The sequence below is a fragment of the Eptatretus burgeri genome, chromosome 1 (genome assembly GCF_056783735.1).
Source record: "Eptatretus burgeri isolate ZD-2024b chromosome 1, Ebu_testis_v1, whole genome shotgun sequence".
Classification (NCBI taxonomy): Eukaryota; Metazoa; Chordata; class Myxini; order Myxiniformes; family Myxinidae; genus Eptatretus; species Eptatretus burgeri.
Window position 1 is genome coordinate 78,699,611 of NC_140961.1, and position 24,299 is coordinate 78,723,909.

At 36.7% G+C, this 24,299-nt stretch overlaps 1 protein-coding gene across 10 annotated transcripts in view; it reads right to left on the reverse strand.

The window, feature by feature from the left end:
- LOC147034806 (receptor-type tyrosine-protein phosphatase beta-like) overlaps window positions 1-24,299 on the reverse strand; it is a 133,635-nt gene that overhangs the window by 4,880 nt on the left and 104,456 nt on the right. The window lies entirely within an intron of this gene.

Here is a 24,299-nt window from a genome sequence, read left to right on the forward strand (position 1 = left end):
ATTCCTGACCTGACCAGAAACGATTGGCTTGATCCTTCCCATGCAGAGTGTTGCAAAACAAAGTGTACCATCCCTCGGATGGATGTCAACCACGAGACCCAGCTCCTAGCATTGTTTCTTCTCTTTCATATTTTCATTACACCCAAAGAGCGAACCAACGAATATTTGTCCATGTTCTACTTTAGGGAATAACTTAATTTTCTTATCACATTCATTTCCATCAAGTATATTCACAAAGAATAACTTGGAACTTGGTTCTTGGTTTAAGTATCTTTGTTGAGCAGAGATAAAATGATAAACTTCTCTTAATGCTCTTGTTTGACCACCTCCTGAGTCACATGTCATTTTGTCGATTCCTTATATTTTTCATAGTCTTTCCAAATTTAACATTATTTATGATTTTATGAAAGTATGATAATTATTTTGAACCAAGTTGATATTTTGAAAGTATGAACCAAGCTCCCTTGTCCAAAGCAAAAATGCGACTCCCTTCCTTTGAGGGACACACCTGAAACAACCCATCTTTTCCTCATTTCCGTGATGTCATCAACTTGTCCTATTTATTGCCAAATGCGAACTTTGGCTTGTTTCAATCAGAGAATGGAGTATTCAGAGGAGTACTCTGACTTTGCAGATCAACCTTTTTCACAAGAGGAGAGGTGAGTTCCTTAAACCGATTCATTCTTTGTTGTTTTATGCAGAATTAAATCACTATACAACTAATAATTATTGTTTGTTGTTTTCTGACAGGTTGTCCCCAATAACAACATTGTTGATAACTGATGTTGAAAATGAAGCCAACGAATATCATGAAGAATGGCAGAATATGAATGATATCCTTATAGATCTTCAATCATTTCAAAGAGAATTAAATGGCATCATGTCTTGGTGGTTGGAAGACCTTTCACACCCCCTGACGTTGGATAAGTCAAAAGAAAGGTGAGAAATTATGTCTCTGTCTCTGTCTCTCTCTCTCTCCCTGTGTCTGTCTGTGTCTCTCTCGGTGTTAATTTTTGTCTGTTTTGAACCACGGAGTGCTGACTCATTTTCAAATTATTTTTCAGTTTAAATGCCTGTCTGGATGAACCTGGCACAAAACTCAATCTTCTCGAGGTAAATGTTTTATTTATTATTTTATTAATATCATTATATAATCATCTTTATATACCCTAATGGTTTTTCTCTCTTTGTTTTGAATAGAATAAATGGTGATCGAGTTTCAAAATCACAAACGTTCAGACTATTGTGAAAGAAGATTTTGTTCAATATTTTCAATCTTGTTTAATTATATATGCTTTGCTTACAATTATTTAATTCTTAATTACAAAAAAAGAATCAAGGAGGTGGAAAGGGGAAGGGGGGTGGGTGAGGATTAGGGTTGGGATGTAAGTGCGCTCCCCCAATGACCCACCACTGCCCCTCATCCCACCCCCTCCCCTCCCCATGTGTGTGTGGGGAAGGGTAGTGGGTGGGATGAGGGCGCGTGGTGGGTCAAAGGTGGGGGCGCACTAGGGGAGGGGTGGGATGAATGGGTGGGGTTTGAGTGGGTGGAAACAAAGACGAGGTGGAGAAATTTTTTAATCAAATAAACATGTGTGTGGGGAACAAATAAACTAATCACTAATCATGTGGATATGATGGATGTCGGTGTGGCTTGTGTGGATGTGGCTTGCATGGGTGTGGTTTGTGTGGGTGGAGTCAAAAGAGGGGTGGAGTCAATTTTTGAAAAAAAAAATTTTTTTCAATTTATTATCTTTGTCTTTTGTAATAACTGTGAATAAAATGAACGTAAAATCTCTTCCCCCTGTAAATCACATAATTTGTAAGTCCAAGGAACTGTACCATTTACATCAACAATTTAAAAAGGTCATTTGTCCATCGCTTAGAATAACCTTTTTCAAAATGAGATTTCCACCTGTATATTCTTACTATATCATCAACTTTGAACTTACGCTTTATGATATTAATCTCTTTTTCATATTCTAATTTTGTAAATGTTTCTGATGGCTTGGTCTTCATTGACGTATGAATAGTGTCGTTGTACTTATGTACAATGTCCTGAATTAAAGATAACCATTGTTGAAAACCGAGTTAAGTGAACTTCCTATATAATCTGCCTTTTAAAGTGCGATTGAAACGCTCAATAGCAGCCGCTTTTCCTTCATTAAAGTTGCTGTATAATGCAATACTGTTATTTTAAAGGAAATTCATAAATGTTTTGTTGTAGAACTCTGCACCCTCATCAGTCCACAATATTTTTAGGTTTTCTCTTGCTTTTATAAAATATCTGTTGAAAGGCTAACATAAGAGTAGTACCTGTTTTGTTTTTCAAAGGGACAACCCACGCATATCTACTCCTCAAATCAATAATGGTTAAAGCATGCTTCTACCCCTTGTCATTATTGAGTTCAATCAAATCAACGGACGAGACAGAATCAACCTCTTTGGAATAAATCTTCCTTCTATTAAACTTTGTGATTATTGGTTAATGTTATTCATCAGCTAATTGCTCTTCAATCTTAATGACATCATCAGAGCTTATAAGTTTTTTTTCTGAAATTCCAAGCCCAAGTTTCAATTTAGCACTTGTCATCTTCTTCACGATGAACCTATCAACTTTTTCTTTCAAGGTTTGATTTTGTATCAAAGATGAATTGTACATTTCTCGATCTGCTTCAATCTTCATATTTTTCTTCCAATGTCGTGCTATTTCCATAATCAATATCGTGCCTCATGCACACTTCATCAACTCTATTGATAGGTTTGCTCCACGGTTTAGGATTGTCAGCCTCATCTAATCTTTTATTCAAGTTTGTTTCTGAACCACAGAAAGAATACCCTTGTAGATGTAATTCCCCTGGTATTCCAGTTGATGTAAATTTACTTCCTGATAAAAACTTTTGCATATCTCCCCCTCGTTTGTGTTTGGTGATGAATTTACTCTTTTTAGAGCCACACACCAAACACGTGCATTTTTGTATAACCCTATTATTTTTACTTTTAACATACGAGATATTTTTACTCTTGGTTTTGTTTTTAAATTTGAGATAATAACTCATTTATTTATGAGAAAAATTCCGACAGAGTGCGAAAACCTTTTTAGTTTCCAACATGCACATTTGAATCTTAATTTTTAAAACATAAAGAATCCTTAGAAATGTCTTCACTCTCTCCTCCATTTATTTAAGAAAAAAAAAATGTAAAAGTTTAACAAAGTCAATTACACCAACATCATCAATAATATAATCTTTTCCTTCTTTCTCTTCTTTATCTCCACTGTCTCGTTCATATCTTCTTGTTGAACTCGATGTTAATACTCTTGCCGTATATATTTCTCATTGACTTGTCAATTCTTTGTTTTCCTCCTCAGTGTGTTGAGATCGATTTATTTTCTGTAATACCTTTGATCTTTATATAATTCCACTGGTTTCCATATTTTTATATTTATTCATTCTCTCTCTTTCCTCCCTCTCTCTTTTCTCCCTCTCCTCCTTCTCTCTTCTCCCTCTCCTCCTCTCTTGTCTCAGTTTCTTTAACTCCTTCCTCATCCCTCACTATCCTTGAACTACTTTCACCCCATAGAATATCATACATATATTCATCTGGATTTCTTGATATTCCTGCATCCACAATAACAAAATTTTTACAACAGGAAACCAATAAAATTTCTTCTGAATTTCTAAAAGAGCCTTGTGTTTTCTCAACTTCAAAATTCTTTCATTATTTAACATTTTTGTTCAATCCAAAGTTGTTGGTTTATTAACATCAGAAAAAGCCAATGTTTAATTGAAAACACGCCATTCTTATATTGTAGAATATATTTATTAAAATACCGAATACCCTTTTCTTGAAGGTATGCTTGGACACAGAAATGATAATTTTCTTAAAGCCTTCTTGCTGTCATTTATGTATTAGAAATATATGACAGATTAATATTGTGACACGAAATACCTCCCCATCTTCCCATAGTTAAATCAGTTTGTATTCCCTTACTTATTATATATAATCCTGTTCTTTGTGTTTTCATGATATGGCTGCCACACCAACACTAACTATGGCAAAACCATTATTGATTTTACCTTTATTAAATTATTTTATTTGTTGTTTGCTAATCGTGCTTCCACAAAACTCATTCTCCGCACCAAGTCGATAATATTCTTCCTTACGAGACTGATTTAATTGTTCCAGGTCTTTTAGGTTAATTTTAAATGACCAATTATACCCTAAATCATTCATATTATATCCCCATTGCTCTATTCTCATACAAACGATATGCCCCTCTTTAGAAAGTTTTATTTTAATTGGAACTGTGAATTCTGTATGACCCGGAGATAAAATCAACACTTCTGTATCTTTGGAATACACAGCAATTTTATTTCAGGATACATATATATATATATATATATATATATATATATATATATATATATATATTGTGATAAATCACTTAATCTCACCAAGTCATTCGCGTCAGTCGGACTTCGATAATTTATTAGCATTTTTCATATTAATATTTTGTGCCATACAAAATTTCTGTCATTAAGCATGTGCCTTTGTGTAATAATTTGATAAATGAATATCCAGTTCTTGGGATACACAAAAGGTAGAACCATCTTTTCCAACATGTCATTTATATTAGATTAAAAATAACATCACAAAAATTTTTATTTTTTGTTTAAGTTGGAATAACACATGCGGAAATAATTGACCACAACACTTGGAATTTAATTCTTGGACTTGAAATGTTTGATAAACACCATTCTGCAAGAATTTCATGACTTCAACATCTCTTATGTTTTAAGATTAGGAGTATATTCACTAATATACCAACTAATTTCATCAATAACAAATTTATTCTGAGCACCAAAAGCATTAGCAGCACCAAAAAGCAATCTATTTTCATTATCATTCCTTTGCCATTGAAATCTAATTTTAAGTCCATAGATAACTTTATCATGATCACAAAATCCAAATATACCTTAAAGAGGAACTGCCACAGTAAAACTATTTCCTGTTTTTGTATCATCATTATACATTCCTTTTCTTTCACTATATCCAGGGTCTGTGTTTGTTCCCGTTGCCATATCAGGAATAAAACCTTTGACAGCTCCCTTTCCCATTCTATCACTAAATGAATATAGTGTAAATTTCATAATTTCAGATGAAGCAGAGACATAATCAATCACTTCAACTTCTTGTGTTCCAATATACAAATGAACACCATCAAACATTTTCCAAAATAAATCATTCACGAGTGTAACGTTTGTGTTATTTGCAGCCTTAGTGAATGTAAATTTGCACAAGAAACTTTCGGCTCGATTCAAATAGGTTTGTTGATTATTTATTTCAAAACTTTTTGTACCATTTGTATTCCAGTCTGTTCCAGTTATAGCATTTACCTTGAAGTAGTCTTCTTTTTAGTAGAGTTTGAGATGACAATGGTATCATTCAAATCATAGATACTATCAATTGCTTCCATACTTGTATTTATTTTGGAAAAAGATGTTAAAACTTTTGAAATCCTAACCCAAGTATGTGAATTATTTTCTGTCATTCCTGGGGAGACAACTGAGTTTTGCCTTTCTTAATTTCTTTTATTGTTTGCAATTTATGAGATTCCTTTTGTGCATCTTTTATACTCTTTATAGCACCCGCTACATTTCCCACGGCAGAAGTGGTTGAACCTATTAGATCTTTATGTTTAAGAATAGTTGAACCTATACCCATTGGAGTATCAATTATCCCATCTCCGATATTTCAAAATTGATGTCTTACACCTCGTTGGCTCTTAGGTTTATAGTATCCTCGACCAAGATACATACCTTCACCCTTATAGTATGGGGAAAGGAACATCCCATTCCCTGTAATTATTTTATATTTTCCCAACTCGTGTTTCCTCACAATAACCATCGTATTTACTTATTGGAAAACTTCACGTAGGTGAATTCTGATGGATATAATTTCTCCATTAAAATAAATCATGCGATTATCTTGGTCGGTTATCCTAAAATTTACTCTTTTTTTCTAGTTTTTCCAGACATGGGAAGATAAACGAGATTTTTTGGTTCCATATTGAATTTATAACCAATTGGGGTTGAGTATGCGCTGAATGAAAATATTGTATTTGTTCTTATTCCATCATTATAAGCACCATCAATCAAATAACAGTGAAATTAATACCGAATTTATGCCTGAGGACATTTGAATGACATTATCACTGTAAAAAAGGTCCTATTAGTTTCAATCATTTTTGAGGAGAAACCCAATAACTCTCTAAATGAATTATCATTTGTGAAATCAACATTGTAGTTATTTTTAAGTTTAATCGTTGATTTTGAAGTTTGTTTTTGAATATCTATAACAATATTTTTGGTTCATCACCCTGTTCTTTCATAAGACGAGCAATTTTGGAAGATATTTGAGAAATCTCGTGTGCTCTGGGTGAAACTGTTATCGTTTTGTATCCACTTCCCGTATTATAACTAAACTTATCGTTTTTCTATGTGATATTAAACAAGGTATTATAAGTTTCCATCGGCAATAAAGACGCCTCATATTCTTTTGTTGCATCTCATTGTAGTGGGTATGGAAATTAAGATGTGTGGTCACTTGTGAAATTAAAACGAAGGATTGTGCTTCTCATCTTATTTAATATGGAATAAAATATCTTTGTATTGACATTTATTAATTATTTTCATGTTCATCAACTGGTCTAAAATGGCTGATGCTTCATTAAAACAATTGTTATTTCCAGCCTTCACACTACCTCACAGCAATAACAGTCCATTAACTAATTGTGATGGGTCATTTGGAAGAAAACTAACACCTGAAACAAGCCTACTTAAAGCCTGAATAATGTGTTTCTCCTTCTCATTCTTCCTACTTTTACCAGATATATTGACACTATAATTAAGAGAGTCTAGCAAATCAATATATACTCTATCATCCTTATTTTGCGGAGCCTGGTGTTGGCTTAGTGGTTATGGTGGTGGCTTGGGATCCTAGGGTCTTGAGTTCGAGCCCAGTTTGCCACTGAATTAATACCAGGGGGTTGACTCAGCCTGTCATCCTTCCGAGGTCGGCGAAATGAGTACCAGTGTACTGGTCCCAGTGTATGCCCCAGTTGGAATAGGTGTGCCATATCCCTGTGTGTCATAAGAGGTGACCACGGTTGGCGTCAGGAAGGGCATCCGGCCATAAAACATTGCCTCAAGAAGGGAACCATGATTGCATGGAGCCCGCAAAAAGCTAACCCCTGCTCAGAAGGGAAAAATGGCTGTAAATAGGCTGTTTTTTTTTTCATCCTTATTTTTCATATCCAATGGTTTATCCAAAATACTTTGATTCATCCCTCACAGTTGAACCTTGTGTACAATCTTTTGTTCGAAGAAACATTAATCTCGGAGTTAATTTCACAGTTGGTTGAACAGAAATCAAGAACCTTAATTCATCATTAAATATCAATCCCTTTTCTTGAACAAGATCGAATATTGCTGGTTGTTCTGTTGGAATGAGACCTGCTATGGTTTTTGAATCTGCTGAATATTCATTGTTTTGAGGAGCCTTCATATTATAATCAGGGGATTGATTTATCTCTTCCAGTTGTTGAAATAATCCTTCATAATCATATTCTAATTATCCTATATTCTCCAATTCTTCCTCCATCATTTGACTGAACTCTTTTAACATTTGAAGTTTTTTAGGAGTATATTCTATTGTGGGAACTGTGAAAGCATCTATAATTTTTTGTTGTGAAGTTCTTAAAAGTGGTTTAAAAAAAATTCTCTTGTTTTCTTTCAAAAGCTTTTTCACCCATTAGTTTCTGTCTGCGTTTCTTCTTTATGTCTTCCTGTTGTTTTACAACTTTTGAAACCAACTCTTGATGTTCCTTAAATCTTCTTGCTCTTTCTTTTGCATCCATTTATTTATTGGAAAATATCATTTACTGAATTGTAAAGGTCAACAGGGAAATTTTCCTTTTCTTCATCATTAAAGTAGATGTGTTCAAATAAATCCTTTTCTTTAAATATTTCATCAAATTCTTTATTAACATCAATACGAGTTGTAATTTCTTCTTTACGAATACTTGTATCTCTGCTTTTCATACGTTTGTGTTGAGTTTCTTCATCAACATCAAAACCGAATGATAAAATCTTAACTCTATTACCACTCAGATGTTTAATAATTTGTCTCATTCCTTCTGGATTAGTTTCTAATATCCCAAGACCACCAGATTTTAGTTTCTTTAACTCACTCTTACAATGTGAATATTTTGTTGTACCAAGAGAAACCTCCTCAAATATTTGACCTTCTTTCCTCAATCACATATGTTCCTCAACTGAAATGTAGTGATAATCTTCACCTTCTACTTCACCTGGTCACATTGCTCTGGTGGTTGATGCAATATGAATCACATGGTGTTTTAAAAAAAAAAAACTTACAATATTTTCATTTTTACTATTCAAGAACCTTGATTTATGAAAGTTTTTTTCCAGAAGCAGATTTACCCACAAGATTGATAATAACAACTATCATTTATGTATGTCATTGTTTATAAAATAAAATATGTATCCCTCAATATCTCATCTTGTTTCACAACAATGTATTTATATTTTTCAGTCGTGTGCTTCATATCATCCCCAAATTCCTTTTTACGACACAACCGAGAACAATTGTCTCTCAAAAAATTGTTTATATTTCTTGAATTTAACTTAATTAAAATAAAAGTATGAGCATTGTTTCTTTTTGAGTGATGAGGGAGTTGAAAGTATGATTAAGATAAATCCAATTACAAGAAGAATGTCTCCCTCTTGTGTAGTAGCTGTCCATTACCATTTGGTTTCTCTCAACACAATCATCAAAGATAACGCGGTTCTTTTTTGATTTATCCAAATCTTGGGGAGAAGGTATATCATCAGTATTATCACGAAGAATACAAGTTATTGGTTTTGATTTCTTTTTATATCTCCATGTATCACAAAATAGTTGTATTATGTCTTCAATGTTGTAATCATTTAGTTTGTTTTGAAGTTTAAATAAACCTATTATATCTTATTTTTGAGGACCAGCATTAAAACCTTGTGAGAGTAGTTGATACTCAGGTTGAAAACTCGACTTTGTGAAAATTATTAAATTATCATAATCTAAAAAGTTGGGAGTCAGGAGCATCTTTAAAAGTAAGCAGGTTTTTCCACAGCTGCTTGAACCAACTATGAGACATCTTAATGAATTTGGAAGATTTTTATGGATGTTAAATTTTATCTTATTTTCCCAAATGGGTAAAAAATCATTCATTTATATATTTGGAAAGCAGGTTATTTAATTTATCATTGGCTTTTTGAGAAACTATATTTTATCCTAAGTTCAGGTTTAATTTCAAGATAATCCATTATATTATTTATACAATATCTTGTGTTGATATTTCCCTGAAAATGACAGTCGTGAATGATATATAACAACAATCCTTTGAACATTTCTCTTATACGTTCAGTTTCTTCCATTGTAAGGAAAGGTGTGTTATCACCCTCATACTTTACAAGATTGATTAGAGAAATGAATGTAAAGTAATTTATTTTTGGTGTAAATCTAAAAGAATTATATTCCTTTTTATATTTTTTATTATCATTAATTAGAAGATAATAATCACAGAATATACATTGTTTATAGGCTTTTGACTCTGTGTTTAATCCCCGTCTTTCACATGCAGGACAATTCTCAAATTTGTCATATGGAGAATCAGGGAATTAAAGAGGCTCAAAATCTAGCATATTTATAAAGTAAAACTTTACTTAAACTAAAATTCATCTTCGGTATCATCTTCGGTACTTTCACAATCATCGATAAAACTACTTTCATAACTATCGTTTGAACACAAACTTTCGGTATCATAACTGTCGTTTGAACACAAACTCTCGGTATCATAACTATCACTTTCATAATTATCAATACGATTTGATATCCGATCAAATATCAGGATCCGATCCTGATAAAATTTTGGTGGGAGGTTTATATCATGATCTCTTTGTGTTTTCCTGAGAATGGGCGTGGTGCGCCCATTGTGGGCGGAGCCACGCCCAAAAAACGTGTTTTTAGGGGGTAGCCGATTTCAAGATTATAATCTTCAAAATCTTCAGTTGAATAATGACTTATTTAATTAGTAGAAAAAAACATTACCATCGATATCTATATATTTTTTTCATTAACAGATTCAACTACTACCTTTTTTATATTATAGGTATTTTTAAAATGATCCTTGACTACTATTGAATGAAATGTCATTTCACCTGATATATTAACATCCTTTATTTCATCAGGATTTACATCTTTCGGGTTGTTGAAAAAAATACAAATTTCTCCTTGCATATTGCAGATGGTCTTATCTTTTCTTTCTAAAGCTTCATCCATAAGGTTTTCCTTTTTTGATACTTTTTCTTGTTTCATTGCTTTTTCTAGTTTTGAATATATTGCCAGAAGGAGAGGAGAAACCTTTGTTAGAGCTACTTTAATTGATGTTCTTCCAGATATCCTAAAAGCCCTTCCACTGAAGGAAATTGAAGAACTCGTATTGGTTCACGAAAAAAATATTTTCACGAAAAAAATAAGTGACCACTATATTCGTTATTGGTGTGTGTGTGTGTGTGTGTGTGTGTGTGTGTGTGTGTGTGTGTGTGTGTGTGTGTGTGTGTGTGTGTGTGTGTGTGTGTGTGTCTCTGTCTGTCCCGAGCATAGCTCCGTGGGTTTTGATCCGATCCTGATAAAATTTTGGTGGGAGGTTTATATCATGATCTCTTTGTGTTTTCCTGAGAATGGGCGTGGTGCGCCCATTGTGGGTGGAGCCACGCCCAAAAAACATGTGTTTTTAGGGGGTAGCCGATTTCAATTTGCATCTTCTCCTCGGGGGTTTGTCGAATCTGACGGGTTTCAGTATTTGGTTAGCCCAATGGCACCTGCATAGCCCCATGGAGCTAGATTTTTCATTTTCGTCCTAAGGTCAAGGTCACAAGGTCACGAACTTAGAAAATTGCAAATTTTGACATAAAAATCCATCTTCTCCTAGGGGTTTGTCGAATCTGGCAGGAGTTTCGGTATTTGGTTAGCCCAATGGCACCTGCATAGCCCCATGGAGATCGATTTTTTTTTTCATTTTCGTCCCAAAGTCAAGGTCACAAGGTCACGAACTTAGAAAATTGCGAATTTTGACATAAAAATCCATCTTCTCCCAGAGGGTTTGTTGAATCTGGCAGGGGTTTTGGTATTTGGTTAAACCAATGGCACCTGCATAGCCCCATGGAGCTCGATTTTTCATTTTCGTCCCAAGGTCAAGGTCACAAGGTCACGAACTTAGAAAATTGTGGATTTTGACATAAAAATCCATCTTCTCTGAGGGGGGTTGTCGAATCTGGCAGAGGTTTCGGTATTTGGTTAGCCCAATGGCACCTGCATAGCCCCATGGAGCTCGATTTTTCATTTCCGTCCCAAGGTCAAGGTCACTAGGTCACAAACTCAGAAAATTGCGAATTTTGACATAAAAATCATATGACCGCCCAAACTTTGAGAGCTAGGATGACAATAGTTTTTATGCATACTCTTGAGGTTATTCCCCACCGAAAGTCTTGAAACCATTTTGCTCTATCTTGAACACCTTGCCCGTGGCGCCACCTTCAAGTTTGTTTATACGCTGATTTCATCAAAGTCTGGATAATCCGAGGAGTGCGAAATGCCATATAGCCTATATGACGTTATATTGTTCCTGGAATGTTCCAGAGGAAGTTTTGCACCAAAGGTCATAATCCTTGACCTTTGACCTTTCAAGTTCAGAAAGGTCAAATTTTCAAAGTTGTGGGAATCAAACTGGGTTTTCGACCTTCTTCGACGAACTAACTCCAATAAGCTATAGCACGTATCCTGTTTCCTTATTTTAATGTCCACAACATTGTTTTGTGACCTTTAAAGGTTATGCAAAGGCCAAATTTTGAAAGTTGCTGAACGAAACCGGGTTTTCGACATTTTGCAGCTAATAACCTGTCACTCATACCACATTATGTTGATCATTTTTATAACTTGGTCATACATTATCACATTGTCTCATCCTTGACTTCTGAAATAATCTACATCATCAAATACCACTCGTGAACCATCGTTGTCTTCAGACTTGTCTAACTTAGCATCAAATATTAAAAACTTTCCGAATCTTAAATAACATTTCTCAAATCAAGAAGAGATTGATCTCTTATCACAAAAGGGAATATATCTGTATGACTATATGGATTCATTTGAGAAGTTGAAAGAAACACAACTTTCATCGCGGGAAAGTTTCTCTAGCAAGTTGAATAAAACTCATATTTCCGATAGAGATTATACACAAGCTAAAAAGGTTTGGGAGAAGTTTATTATAATGAATCTTGGAGAATATCACGATTTGTATCTTAAAACTGATGTATTATTATTGACTGATGTGTTTGAGACTTTTACAACAGTCTGCCATAATAAAAATTCTTATGGATTAGACCCCGCTCACTATTACACAGCCCCGGTTTTGGCTTGGAGTGCCATGTTAAAAATGACAAAACAGGATTTGGAATTAATCAGTGAAATAGATATGCTTTTAATGATAGAGAAGGCTAAAAGAGGAGGAACATCTCAAGTATGTTCCAAGAGATATGCTAAAGCAAATAACAAATATCTTCCTGATTATAATAAGAATGAGGACAACTCTTACCTGATGTATTATGATGCTAACAATTTGTATGGGTAGGCTAAGTCTCAATCTTTACCTAATGGAAAACTGGAATGGGTTCAAAAAAAATTGGATGAAGCTGAAGTTGGATATTATTTTGAGGTTGATTTAAAATATCCAGAAGAACTTCATAACAAACATAAAGACCTACCCAATGCCCCAGATAAAGAAAGTCCAAGAAAAGAATGGTTAAGTGATTGCCAACAGTCATTCAATATAAAAAGTAAATCTATAGAAGAACTACTCACTGCATTAAATGATAAAGAAAGTGATGTTTTGCATCAAAGGAACTTGAGACTATTTATCTGCTGAGTTGAGAGAGAGGAAAATTCATAGGATTTTGAAATTTAAACAATGTCATTGGTTAAAGAAGTATATCGATTTTAATACAAAAAGGAGAACAGAAGCAAAAACAGATTTTGAGAAGGACTTTTATAAATTAATGAATAATGCTGTATTTGGGAAGATGATGGAAAATGTTAGGAATAGGCAAAACATGAGTTCCCCCATCTTGGAAACAGGCTTCAAAGTTAATAGACCAAGTTTTGAGCGAGTAGAGGTGTTTCCAGACAACTTTTGTGCTATTCATTTGAAAAAAAGAGAGTATTGAAATGGATAAACCTATTTATATGGGAACATCAATTCTTGACTTGTCAAAGTCGTTAATGTATGACGATTGCTGTAATAATTTAAAACCAAAGTATCAGGATAATGTATCATTGTTACATATGGATACAGATAGTTTTATATTAGAAATTAAGACAAATGATGTATATGAGGTTATGGTTGATAATATATATATATATATATATATATATATATATATATATATATATATATATATATATATATATATATATATATATATATATATATGTATGTATACAGTGGGGAGAACAAGTATTTGATACACTGCTGATTTTGCAGGTTTTCCCACTTACAAAGCATGTAGAGGTCTGTAATTTTTATCATAGGTACACTTCAACTGTGAAAGACGGAATCGAAAACAAAAATCCTGAAAATCACATTGTATGATTTTTAAATAATTAATTTGCATTTTATTGCATGAAATAAGTATTTGATCACCGACCAACCAGTAAGAATTCCGGCTCTCACAGACCTGTTAGTTTTGTCTTTAAGAAGCCCTCCCATTCTCCACTCATTACCTGTATTAAATGCACCTGTTTGAACTCGTTATCTGCATAAAAGACAGCTGTCCACACTCAATCAATCAGACTCCAACCTCTCCACAATGGGCAAGACCAGAGAGCTGTCTCAGGACATCAGGGACAAAATTGTAGACTTTCACAAGGCTGGGATGGACTACAGGACAATAGACAAGCAGCTTGGTGAGAAGGCAACAACTGTTGGCGCAATTATTAGAAAATGGAAGAAGTTCAAGATAACAGTCTAGTCAATCTCCCTCGGTCTGGGGCTCCATGCAAGATCTCACCTTGTGGAGCCTCAATGATCATGAGAAAGGTGAGGGATCATCCAGAACTACACGGCAGGACCTGGTCAATGACCTGAAGAGAGCTGGACCACAGTATCAAAGAAAACCATAAGTAACACACTACGCCGTCATGGATTAAAATCCTGCAGCGCACGCAAGGTCCCTCTGCTCAAGCCAGCGCATGTCCAAGCCCATCTGAAGTTTGCCAATGACCATCTGTATGATCCAGAGGAGGAATGGGAGAAGGTCATGTGGTCTGATGAGACCAAAATAGAGCTTTTTGGTTTAAACTCCACTCACCGTGTTTGGAGGAAGAAGAAGGATGAGTACAACCCCAAGAACACCATCCCAACCGTGAAGCATGGAGGTGGAAACATCATTCTTTGGGGATACTTTTCTGCAAAGGGGACAGGACGACTGCACCATATTGAGGGGAGGATGGATGGGGCCATGTATCACGAGATCTTGGACAACAACCTCCTTCCCTCAACAAGAGCATTGAAGACAGGGCGTGGCTGGGTCTTCCAGCATGACAACGACCCAAAACACACAGCCAGGGCAACTAAGGAGTGGCTCCGTAAGAAGCATCTCAAGATCCTGGAGTGGCCGAGCCAGTCTCCAGATCTGAACCCAATAGAAAATCTTTGGAGGGAGCTGAATGTCTGTGTTGCCCAGCGACAGCCCCGAAACCTGAAGGATCTGGAGAAGATCTGTATGGAGGAGTGGGCCAAAATCCCTGCTGCTGTCTGTGCAAACCTGGTTAAGAACTCCAGGAAACGTCTAATCTCTGTAATTGCAAACAAAGGTTTCTTATCAAATATTAAGTTCTGTTTTTCTGATGCATCAAATACTTATTTCATGCAATAAAATGCAAATTAATTATTTAAAAATCATACAATGTGATTTTCAGGATTTTTGTTTTTGATTCCATCTTTCACAGTTGAAGTGTACCTATGATAAAAATTACAGACCTCTACGTGCTTTGTAAGTGGGAAAACCTGCAAAATCGGCAGTGCATCAAATACTTGTTCTCCCCACTGTATGTATATATATATATATATATGTATATATATATATGTATATATATATATGTATATGTATATATATATATGTATATATATATATATATATATATATATATATATATATATATATATATATGATACAAGTAATTATAAGTCAGGTGATGTGTTGTTTTCATCAAAGAATAAAAAGGTTATTGGTGAGTTTAAGGATAAATTGGGTGGGAAGGTAATGAGTGAATTTATAGGATTGAGATCAAAGTCTTATGCTGATAAGTATATTGCTAATAATATTGAAGGGTGTGATGAGAAGCTCAAGGGAATAAAGAAAAATATAATCAAGGAAACAATAAACTTTAAACATTATTACAACTGTTTAACCTTAAAGAAGGAAGAGTATAGAAAAATGAATACAATAATAAGTTATAAACATCAGTTTTATACAGAAGAGATAAATAAGAAAGCATTAGTTTTTGATGATAAATTATATATTTTAGAGAATGGAATCAATAGTCTCCCTCATTGTTATAAGTATAAGTGTTAAGATATTTAAATGTTAAGATATTGGGTTGGGGATGTTAACGGGCTATCACCGTCTTTTACTGATTTATAAATGATAGAACCAAGCAATAACAAAATCAGAGTGGAGATGTATTGGTATTTAAATGGAAAACATAATGAATGTGAGAAATATCAAATAAGCCTTATTGAAGAAATAACTGGGGTAAAAGTAGATAAAACAAAGAAGCGGATAAATTTAATCACAAATAAGTTGGAGGATGCAAAGAAAAAATATCCTTGAATGGACTGAATACTTTGATGGTTATCAATTGAACAATGGAAAAACAATTTACTACAATCTCAAAATGATATGTGGCTCAGGAGGTGGTCAGACAAGAGCATTAAGATAAGTTTATCATTTCATCTCTGCTCAACAAAGGTACTTAAACCAAGAACCAAGTTCCAAGTTATTCTTTGTGAATATACTTGGTGGAAATGAATTGTTATGAGAAAATTAAGTTATTCCCTAAAGTAGAACATGGACAAATATTCGTTGGTTCGCTCTTTGAGTACAATGAAAATATGAAAGGACTGTGATTATGTTGGGGGGAGGAAGTGCTTTAATCAGTAAGTCTCAATTTTTCATTTGCTTATATGGGTGGGGGAGGAAGTGAGTCTGCCATTTTGAGCTTTTGGGGCTTGGGTCAGATAGTTTTTCCCTCTTCCCCATTCATTTGAATGGGTGTCCCAGAAGCAACATTTTACATCTACTCACTTTTAATGAAGGAAAAGCGGTTGTTATTGAGCGTTTCAATCACTTTAAAACAGAGACGATATAAAAAAAAATCACAACTCAGTTCTCAAGAATGCTTATCTTTAATTCAGGACATTGTAGATATCATAAGTACAACGATACGATGCATACCTCAACAAAATCCAAGCCATCAGAAAAATTTACAAAATTAGAATATGAAAGGGAGATTAATCTGAGAAATCCAAAGTTTAAGATTGTTGATGTCGGAAGACTATTTCAGTGGAAATCACACTTTTAAAAAGGTTATACTAAGTTATGGACAAATGAACTTTTAAAAATTGTTGATGTAATAGATACAGTTCCTTGGACTTTGAAATTATATTATTTAAAGGGAGAAGAAATCTTGGGTTCATTTTATTCACAAGAATTACAAAATACAAAACTAAGCAAATAATATCCTTGAAAACAATAGTTTTTCACAATCTTCGACTTATGAACCTCTGTGGAGTATGGTCGGGGGTATCGGCTGATGTATTAAATTTAAAATAATAATAATAATAAATAATAAATAAACAATACTTCTTTAACATGTGTGTAATGGGGGACGTTCTTAGATCTGTGAACCCCAAACACAGAATCTTCAACTGAATAGTCATCAAGACAACGTGTGTGTGTGTGTGTGTGTGTGTGTGTGTGTGTGTGTGTGTGTGTGTGTGTGTGTGTGTGTGTGTGTGTGTGTGTGTGTGTGTGTGTGTGTGTGTGTGTGTGTGTGTGTGTGATAATATAACAGGGAGCATAATCAACCCGAACCCTCACAATCAAAATCCCAACCCATCCTTTACCCTCAAATTTAAAATCCCTACCCCAACCCGAACCTATCCCTAATGCTCACATTTGAAATCCCAACCCATCCCTAACCCTCACATTCAAAATCCCATCCTGAACCCAACATAATCTCTATATTTAAAAAAAAATAGTATGTAATTTAATTTATTTCTAATCAACTGAACTTACCTCTCATCAAGCATCATCCAACAAAGAACCACATCGATAGGTTTAGAACCCCGAGAGTCATCTTGGTAGAAACCACATTTCAAGTCTCCAAAATAAACCCAACTTTCTAAGTTTCCAAGGTATAGCCACATTCCTGTTGAGTCTCCAAGATATGTATCACATTGTGATTTATCAAGCCAAAACCCACATTCCAAGTCTCCAAAAATATAACCATCTATCCAAGTCTCCAAGGTAGAACCACAATTTCCAGAAATATTGTGTGTTTCCGTGATAAGTCTCACATCGTGTAACTGTGGACCATCAGGGAAAACTCCATTTTTCAAAATTTCTAAAATTTGAGAGTCTTGTATTCTTGGTAAAACTTGTATTCTGGCTCATCAAGGTAGAATTTGTTCAGTGGGTATTGTCTTGATAACTCACAATGAGTACCATCAATGTAGAACTCTTTTTCAGGATTATGTGGGTCTCCAAGGTATAACTCTTTGGCTGGGTCATCAAGGTAGAGCTAGTTCTGTGGGTCTTTGTCGCTCACAAGGTCTTCAATCACATCAACAATTTCACACCAAGTTGTGGCAAAAGCAGTATTTTCATTTTGTATTTCTGATGCAATTTCTTGTGAGAGAAAATATTAATGTATCAATTCAGTGATTTCATTATTAAATTATTATATGTTTAAGTCCAACACTGTAAATAGGAAAAGAAAATCTCACCTCAAGAGATAAGAGTTTTGAATCCATTTCATCTATTTGAAGATTTAGTTCCATACAGGTAGTAGGACTCCAAGGAACTCCAGTCATCCCATTCGAGATCAGCACAATCCATTCTCAATGAAAGTAAAAATATGTTCATATTTAGCCTGTGTTGCAGCCTTTTGTATAAGAATGGTGGGTGTGGTTTCCTTGGGAATTTCCTGAGGCAAGCCTTGTGGGGCAGGACCTAACTGGAAATGATGTAAGAGTAGGTGGTCCTTACAAAAGTGGGTGGACCTTAGGGAAAGTAGGAGGGGCTAATGGAAAGTGGTCGTGGCTTGGAAAAGTGGGCGAGGATAAGGAAAAGTAGGCGGGGCTTATGGGAAAGTGAGCAGGCTTTGGGAAAGGGGGGGGGCTTATGAAAAAAAAATTTGGATCAGCAGCTGCTCAGACAAGAGCATTAAGAGAGGTATGTAATTTCATCTCTGCTCAACAAAAATACTTAAACCAAGAACCAAGTTCAGGTCACACTCAATGGTGATGAATGTTATAAATATTTGTTTATGTTTTATTTTTGGAAACAAATTAATTTTATTATGAGATCTCAATTTGGTTAAAGTAATGATCATATGAAAGGAAGGTGAAGCCCAGCCCCCACAGGGAAGTAGTGTCGAAAGGGAGATGTTTGACGAAGTAATGTGTTCCAGTTTGCAAACGAGAAATATGAGTGAGTGTAAGCGAACGAATGTTTGTTTAAATTGTGACTTTGCGAATGCGATTTGTGATGCGACTGAAGAATGGGACACATTACTGCATCAAACCCTCCCTTTCGACACTACTCACATAATTTGGTGAGAAACACACATTTGTGTGTTAGAGTAGTGATTTGTAACAAAAAAATGGCGTCAGACCAATCAAATGTGTTAAAAAAATGTTTGTAATGGGAAATTAGACTTTTTACATGAATATTGTTTCTTGAGTAAAAATGTATTGTTTTGCTTAGAACAAGCAAAAATACACACAATTTGATGAGAAACATGTGTTTCTGGAGTAGAATAGAGACATAGCAAAAAGCAGGGTCAGTACTCTGGAATGTCTTGTTAAAAACGCTTGTATTCAGCAAATTAGACTGTTTTTGCATGAATAGGTTTCCTGTGTAAAATGTACTGTTTTGCTGAGAACAAACTAAAACAAACATTATTTGATGAAAAACATGCATTTCTGCATTAAAATAGGGATGTCAAACAAATATTTGGGTCAGAACTACTGAATGTGTTGTTAAAAACGCTTGTATTTTGCACACGAGATCGTTTTTGCATGAATAAGGTTTCTTGAGTAAAATGTATTGTTTTGCATCGAACAAGTGAAAATACACACAATTTGATGAGAAACATGCATTTCTGTATTAGAATAGTGATTTAAAACAAAATCAGGGTCAGATCAAGCAAATGTGTTGTTAAAAATGCTTGTATTAAGCAAATAAAACCGTTTTTGCATGAATAGGTGCTTGTGTAAAATGTGTTGCTTTACTTAAGGCCCGGTCACACCTTGACGTTTTAGCCAACGTATGCCAATTTTTGAAAATTTTTTCTAAAACGCTGGCACACGTTGAATACGTTATGGGAAGTTTTGATAACATTGAGAGCACGCTGAAAAACACTGCCATACGTCGTTGTACGCTGCCTTTAAACGTTGTACTTTTCGGTTGTCCTCAAATTTTTGCATGCTTGAAATTTCACGACGTATGCCGGCGTATGACTCACACGTTCCGCTATGCTGGCCACAAGTTGGATGCACAGTCTGCGATCGTTGACAGACGTCAACACATGCTACTTGTAAGTTAATCATAAGTTGAGACACGCCGAGTTAATGTTTAGCGTACCCGAAACTTATTTCTAACCTATGATTAACGTGTTGTTGGCACGTTACGCGATCGTTGCCACACGTCGACAGACGTTACTTTTAAGTTACTCATAGGCTGAAAGACGTCGGTATAATGGATCGTCCTTGCGTCAGCGTCCACGGCCATGGCCAGCACACTTATTTGCAGCATTCTTCAAACTTTTCTTCGGCATGACGAGGATGTTCACACTTCGATGTCTAGCTTGGCTATGATTCCAATTGTCCATCGGCAGCATCTATTTAAGATAGTCGAGTTTGAGCGTTTTAACACGTTCAGAAGAAACGCTTCAAATTTCCAAACCCCAGCATCAAAAAACAAAGGCGAGTGACAGCAATTTAAATCGTTCATTGTAAACAATGAAAATAGCTGAGTGGTACCGTTTAAAAGTCGTTGAGTGTAAAAAAAAAAAATCCAATTGTTGAGCGCAAGCGTCTACTTTCAATAGTGGAGATGCAGCCATTTAAATCGTTGAGTGGCAGCCTATGAATAGCACACCCTACGTCACCGGCAAAGATAAACTGCCGCACGATATGGATAAGTTAGGCTATCGTTGGGCATAGTTTGTGAACGCCGGCTACACGATAATTATTCGTTGGTATACCATATCTATAAGTTATTGAAGCGCTCTATGCACATTATTAGTTCATTGTGCATTTGTCCAACCCGTTATGAATAGACCTAAATCCTAAAAACAAGCCATAGCTCATTGTTGAAAAAGCCCCATAAAAAAAATTAGCCGCGAAGAACTTCGAACAATGATGCAAAGATGTCTCCTACCCGTGGACACGCGGACGCAAGGAGGATCCATCATAACCCACACCCTCCCCGTCACACTCACCTACTACTGCCAACATGAACAAACTACTACTAATACTGATACTGATACCGATACTGTTAATGCTGACATGGACATCGACTCAAAAAGGACTCAAACACTGTTGGGTTCCCCTTTTAAGAACACCATTTTTATATACCAATTCCCAAAATCGCTGGGAACACGTCTTTATATGGCAGTTGTAATTTAGAAACACGTTCATTTATTTTTTTGTCGACCGGAAGACGTCATTGGAATACGTCGACATACGTCGATGTGTGTTGGGACTATGTAAAGAATTGGTTCAAAGCACGTCAAACATAAGTTAGAAATAAGTTTCGCGTAAAAAAGACATTACCGCGACGTGTTTTGACTTATGAGTAGCTTATAAGTTGCCTTTGTGGACGTGTGTAAGCGTCCACATATCGTGTGTAAAACTTATCCCCATCGCATGCGGAACGTGTGTCATACGCCAAGTACGTCGTAAAATTTTGAACATGTTTAAAATTTCTTGACGTACTCTACTTACTACGACGTATGATAGCGTACTTTAGCGTTCTACTCACGTATACCAAACTTACTCATACCGTATTTGACGTGCCCCAACGTTTTAGACACATTTTTCTTAGGTCGGCATACGCTGGCAAGATCGCCAAGGTGTGACTGCGATGTTGACACTTCCATTTCTACGGCAGTTATGATTCGAATCATTGTGCGTCAGCCTTTTAATAGGCTAAGTCACGACATCGTCGGCGATGCGTGCAACGCGCTATGCCTAAGTTAGACTATCATTGGGCATCGGTTGTGTAGGCCGACAACAGGTTCAGCATTCGTTGGTATAAGTTATCTATAACACAACGAAACGTTCTGTGTCCATTACCAATGCGTTATACATAAGACCAAGTCGCGATGAATACGTCCGAATCTTTAAAAAAAAACATCAAAAGTTCAACGTAAGCCAGCGTTTTACATACATTTTAATACGTTGCCATCGCTGGCTAAAACGTCAAGGTGTGACTGGGCCTTTAGGAAAAGCCAAAATAAACACGATTTGATGAAAAACATGCATTTCTGCAAGAGAGTAGTGATTTAAAACAAAAATCAGGGTCAGATCAAACTTAAATGTTGTTAAAAACACTTGTATTTGCAAATTAGACCGTTTTTGCATGAATAATGTTTCGTGTGCCAAATGTGTTGTTTTGCTTAGGCAGAAGTCACATTTGCTCTACAGCGAGGATACGGCGGCCATACGCCCTCTGAATTGACAGAAACGTGCGGCGGCCGCAGAGTTTCTGCGGTGGCCTTAGGGTGCCCCTATGCCGTTTGGCTAACTTTTGCAGGCCGTAGGGGTCGCTATGGAATTATAACGCGGAGTTATAACTTTTTTCATTTCTACGTTTGCCGTAGCAATTCGACAAGCCGGAAAAAAAAAAAACCTGGTTAAAAAAAAAATAAAAAAATAAAATGAAGCCACTCGTTACCGTCCGTCTGGCCGCACGTTCACCTTAGGGCCCCCCTGCGGTCGCCTTGCGGCTACCTTGCCTTGAAAATTCTATGGGCGCTGCAGGGCCCCCTTAAGGTCACCGTGCGACATCAAATCAAAGACCGTACGGCACTCCCACGTTTTCGGTCTCCACAATTTATAAATACGCCGTGCGGCTCCCTGAAAAATAAAAACATATGTGACTGCCACATTGTGTGACCGTGGAAATACTGCGGCCGCCGTATAATTGCTAGTGGCCGTAGATTTTGGAGACCCCACGGCCACCGTGGCAAATGTGACTTTGGCCTGAGTACACACTAAAATACACAGTATTTGATGAAAAACATGCATTTCTGCATTAGAATAGGGATTTTAAACAAAAAACAGGGTCAGATCAAGCTTAAATGTTGTTAAAAATCCTTGCATTAGCAAATTGGACTGTTTTTGCATGAATCAGGTCAGGTATGGGAGCCGGTGCCAGAACAGCGCGTCGCTGCGTCCACTTTCCGCCAGTACTCCAGGGGCCTCCGTCTGGCCACCCCCCAGGCAGATGCCAGGCCCATCCCCATCTCCTTGAGATGATGGTCAACCTGCTGCAACCACGAGGCACGTGGTCGGCCCACTGGCCTGCTCCACTCACGAGACTCCCCTGCTGAGAGAATCTGGTGAGCAGGATCAGCGTCAGGAAAACGAGCCACATGTCCATACAGCCGCAACTGACGCTCACGGACTATGCAGGTAACGAATCTCATCCGAGTCTCTCTCAGCAGCCGCTCGTTGGACACAAAATCCGACCAGCGATAGCCAAGGATTCTCCGAAGAGACATGGTACCAAAGGAATTAAGTCTCCGTCTCAGATCCTTGGTCAGAGTCCAAGTCTCGCATCCATAGAGCAAGACTGGAAGAACCAAGGACCTGAAGACTCGGACTTTCGTCCTCCCGCACAGGCAGCGCCACACCCCATGATCCAGTGAATCCATGACTCCCCAGGCCCGACCCAGACGTCAATTGACCTCTGACTCGCAGCCAGCAGAGACATGAATATCACTACCAAGGTAAGTGAATCTCTCCACGACCTCAACATCCTCACCACAAACAGACACAGACAGGACAGCAGCATCCAAGATGTCACCGAAAGCCTGGATCTTAGTTTTGACCCAAGAAACCCGTAATCCCAACGGCTCCGACTCCTCATTCAGCACCTCGAGGGCCCCCAAGAGGATATCTAAAGTCTCCGCAAAGATGACTGCATCATCTGCAAAATCAAGGTCTGAGATCTTGACATTCCCAAACGATGCACCGCGGCTTGATCTCTCCGACATCCTCCCTAAAATCCAGTCCATACAAGTGCTGAAAAGTGTGGGGGCCAGTACACACCCCTGACGAACTCCAGTAACAACTGGAAATAAGTCAGAGATGGTACTACCGCACTTCACAGCACTCTCAGTACCAGAGTAGAGTTCAGACATCAGATCGATCAGTTTTGGTGGCACCCCACGAAGACCAAGAATCCTCCAGAGGGCATCCCGATTCACTGAATCGAACGCTTTACAGATCAACATAGGCTGCAAACAGCCCCTGCCGAAACTCTCGTCTGCGTTCAGTGAGGACACGAAGAGCAAGGATACGGTCAATCGTTGACCTCTTTGGTGTAAAGCCTGACTGCTCTGGACGCTGGTGCTCAAGCAGATGGTGGCGAACCCTATCAATAATTATCCGAGCAAAGACCTTGCCCGGCACTGAGAGCAGCGTCACCCCTCGGTAGTGGTTGCAGTCTTGGCGATTACCCTTCCCTTTCCAGAGAGGAACAACAAGGCCCTTCTTCCAATCAGTTGGGATGATGCCTGTGTTCCAGGCAGAGCACAAAACTGCATGCAACGACATGAGTGCAGCATTTCCACCAGCCTTGAGAAGTTCAGCATGGATGCCA